Source organism: Telopea speciosissima, chromosome 1 (genome assembly GCF_018873765.1).
Source record: "Telopea speciosissima isolate NSW1024214 ecotype Mountain lineage chromosome 1, Tspe_v1, whole genome shotgun sequence".
NCBI classification, from domain to species: domain Eukaryota; kingdom Viridiplantae; phylum Streptophyta; class Magnoliopsida; order Proteales; family Proteaceae; genus Telopea; species Telopea speciosissima.
In genome coordinates, this window is record NC_057916.1 from 19,347,304 (window position 1) to 19,351,907 (window position 4,604).

The window sequence follows — 4,604 nt, forward strand, 5'->3', positions numbered from 1 at the left end:
AAATGCTCTATGTTTGGGGGGCACAAGTCATGCCTAAACACAGTCAATTTTTATCCTCTCTTGTTACAGCACGGTGTTGTAACGCATTGTGCGGTGGCTGTAGAGGCCATGTGCATCATGTGGGGCCCATTGTGTCACATGGCCTCTGCAGCACCACACGATGTGTTACAGTATCGTGCTGTAACAAGAGAGGATAATGATTCAAACATAGTAAGGATACAATGATGATCTTACCCACATGAAAAGTGGAAATCCCATTTATGAGATATCAGCATGTGTGCTCTCATTATCTGCCGTGTGTGCACGTGACCCTGCACTCCCCTCCAAATATTAGAAAGCGCACCCCCATAAAAAAGTGATATTAATTTTGGACCCAATTTTTATGCATATCGTGCGGCTCGTGCGTGTCAAACTGTTGGATAGGGATGAGGGCAGCTCTCCCTTTCAACGTTTGCCCGAACAGAAATTTTTTTGGCGGGTGCCGACATCTTTCCTTTCTCCACTTGCTCCAAAATCAAATTCCACTCAAAACTCCAGTTTCGTACCAAACAACTAGGCTGGTCAACTATTTCTATTTTCTATATCACATCGATCGATGAAGTGTTCTGAATTCAACTATTCATTGATGATGTGTACATTTTTATTTTTATTTTTTTGATAGAAATAAATTTTAAATTCAATCAAATACCTCCTATGTATATGTCCATAGATTTAGTTCATTGTATTGGATCGAATATCGATCAGTTTCAAAATTGATACATACAGATCAATCAATATCAATTATATTAGACGTTTCTACCCTCAAAGATATCTACACCAATATTTTTTTACCATTTTACCTTTTATTTGTATTCTACCATACATCTGGCATTGGCTGATTCAATACTGATCCCTAAAAACTTGTATAAATTGATTTTTTTATAACAAATTGAAAGAAAGTTTTCTATGAAAAATATATCACCCACCCACATCTAGACTTAGAGAAAAGGCGAAATGACTGCCCCATCCCTTTCTTCTAGGCTCCACGTTCCCTCACAGAGATCGCCGACCTTTCTCAAATTTAATTGGGATAAAACTTGAATGCAAAGAAAGAATCTGGGTCCACCAATCCACAAAATATCTGCTCTATTTTTTATTATTATTTTTTTTTCTCCCTTCAGCCCAAGTCTAGGGGAACTGTGCGGATACCGACATCTGAAAAGGTTATAGGCCACAAGATTGTATGGTGCTAAGGATTGCGACTTTTTCTTAACACGTGTGATGTAATGATTGGTTTTCTATGTCAGTACTTCATTAATTAAAAAAAAGTATTATCAACTTAAAGGATAGGTCGGCCACGTGAACAGTCAGAATTTCAGAAACAATTAAAGGATTCACCAGCTACCTACACGCTTTAACCACATCAATATGACAGTCAAAGACGCGTCTACGTGGCAAGTAGATATTGGATGACATTTTTAGAAATGGATAAAGTCATGAGACTGTCCAAACTTCAAAGTAACAAAATGTAACTAACAACCGTAATTGTTTAGGTGTTAGGAACGAGTATCGGTTCCGAAATCGAAATGATACCGCTACATGTCGCTGGTGTCGGCCGTAGAGGCAGGAGGGATTGGAGGGAAAGTAACATTAAAGAAGATTAAAGACAAAATTCGTTACATTCTAAAAAATAAAGTCTCGAATCCTATCGGATTAAGCTTTCCAGGCTAAGTGAAGCATCAAATAAAAAAAATCAGATCTTTCTTTCCTTTAATAAAGTCCATGGATTTCATTTGTTACAAAGCAAGCATCCAAGAGAAACCATGACATGTATTATCCCCTTCTTTGTCGCAATTCTGATTCTTTGTTTGTTGGTATTCGTTGGGAGAAGATATTTGGCCACCGATCATATTCAATTGCTCAGCTACTCTCTCCTCTCAAGATTGGAGAATTTTTTATTTTTTTTTCAGGTCACAGTAAGACGGGCACCGTCTGACGGATCAGAATCCTCTCCTGCAACCCCACCGTATAGGGAGTGTTTAGGGAGGCATCCAACCGTACTCAGCTGTTGTGCGTGCAGAGATGTGTGCCTGTGTGGGGGCTGTGATTATTCCAACGTTGGGCTCGTAGGAGAGGAGCCCAATTCACTATGTGACACAAGGTAGGATTTTCTTTCTTTTTTTTAGCAATAGTTTTCGTGCACGGACGTGAATATGAATGGTTTGCATTGAGTACAATTGGATGAGCATAGATGCCCGTTCAAAATGACCAAAGATCCTTCTGCTCCCTATAAGATAGGTTCGAGCAGGCCCATGTATCTCTCGTGCACTAGTCCTGTCCCTTTTTTGTTATGTTTTGTGATTTTTGAAATTTCACGTTCCATTGTTATATGAAAATTATTTAAAAAAAAACCAGACACAGCTTTATTGGGCTGATGTTCTCTGTGCCTCAGCGCAGCCTGTGCCCAGACACATGGACCTGTCATGTAGGGGTAAGGGGTCATTTTGCTCACCCCTATGTGTCTGGACGCAGCCTGCACCTCCGGCACAGAAAAAATTTGGCCAGCTTTATTTGTCCGCAAGTGTGGTTAAAAAGGTGGACTACATTGGTTGGATTCCCATGGACTTACGCTCAACCCTGCAACTCTTCCTATTTAATACAATCCTACCCACGCACTCAACTATGCATGTGGTAAGAAATTGTTTACACCCTAATTTACAAAATTTACCCCTTATTTTCGATCATTGATCAAAATACCGTACATGCTTTAAGATCATGCATTGCACGTGCCATGAAAGGGGTTTCTTTTTGAATTTGAACAACAAAATGGGAATGTGGTGCACGAGATTGTGGACAGTTACTTAACCACCTAAAGATGTTCAAATTCAAATTCAAATTCAAAATGAGAAATGAAAAGTTGCTAAAACTACCACAATTACCAGGGGAGCAATTATAAAAGAAGAGAATGCGAAGAAGAGCAAGCTCTCGCCAACGACACTCTTTAGAATTTATCATTTATTTTTCATCATCTTATCTTTTTTAGATGTAGATGTTTATCCTGTAATTTTTTGTTAGAGTTAGATTCTGACCCCCAATGTCTCATTGGCCCATGTTTCAAGAGGCATTCATGTAGGTCGTGCTTGGAGAATAACTCCAGTAATATTGTTTTTTGGCTCGTGTTTCAGAAGACAGTTCATCGCTAAGCAAAACGCAAGCATTTCAACAAATGCACTACTAGCAATAAAGATTTGGTGTAGTTAGTGTCGTTTAGTGTAGTTCAACACCAAATTGTATGTGTTCAACAGTTAGGTGTAAGCATTTTCAATGGTTATGTTACTGTTAAGTTATCAATTTGATTTTCAATCTTCTTCTTTTTCTTCTTCTATTGTGGTTTTCTTTTCCTTAAAGTCCTTGGAGTAATCGAAGCACTGGAAAGATTTCATTTTCATACCTGGTTAGAAGTTAGATTTTATTCCATCACATATCATTGAGTCGTACAACTCTGACATGCCCACGCAACACAATCTACCGCGTTGGTACCGAATTTGTGGATAAGGAGAAATCTAAAGATTTTCATTTCCCAAAAATTCTAGCCCCAATAGAACCTGAACCTCAAAACAGTTTTCTTGGAGCACTGATTTGGTAGATGTATTCACATCATTATCTATCAATGGTCATTATAATGGTTTTAAGAGAAAAAGTTGGACACAATGAGCATAGGATTGTGATAATTTCCAACATGAGCGAAATTCTAAATCCATTCTTTGATCAGTCTTTCAAATCATCAGTTCACGTGAACCTAACACTATTCAAAGACCCAAATAACACCCTGATTGACTTATTACAAGGATAAGTTACTCAGACCCATAAATGAAAAGATTCCCCTGTTCAAGATTGCACACATAGCAGATTAGTATGATTAGAAGATCTAAACCCCCTGATCTGAAATTTACCTTCCTCTTGGACCTCTATTTGAGTTCTTCCGACCAATAATGAGATTCTCTGATGCATCCAAGACCTTTCGACATAGCATTTCAGAGAGCTTCCTTGCTCTCCAGAAAAGTCCCCAACAGGAAACTCATACTCCGACAGTCCAACCCGTGTCTCGTTTACTACTCTGAGGACAACCAACCTATGCTCCATTTTTACTGACGGTTCATGGTGCTCTTCCTATTTAAAAAAGTTAAATTTTACTCTTTAACTTCGACTTTTTAATCATTTTTTGACCTTTGTTTACTCCCCTGTATATAATTTGGATCAAACTGAAATTTAAAAGGTAGATGGGGGACTGCGGGGACACCTGTGCACCAAATTTGGTACAGATGGACTGCCACGTGACAGGTAGATAAACATTTTGCCAAGCATAGCAGAAATGGTTGTTCCAATATGTTGGTTATGGATTCAAAACTTGGAAACAGCCCCTTCTGCGAAGCAAGGGGGTAAGGCTGTGTACATTTGCCCCTCCAAAACCCTGCAATAGCAGGGGGCCCTCGTGCCCTGGGATGCTCCTTTTTTTTTTAATATAAATTCTATCGTCATTGAAGTAAGCTCGCAGTTGAAGGGAATGTTTAAACTACCAAAGCCATATAAGCGAGCAATAGAATGAGTTTCTTAAAAGTAGAGGA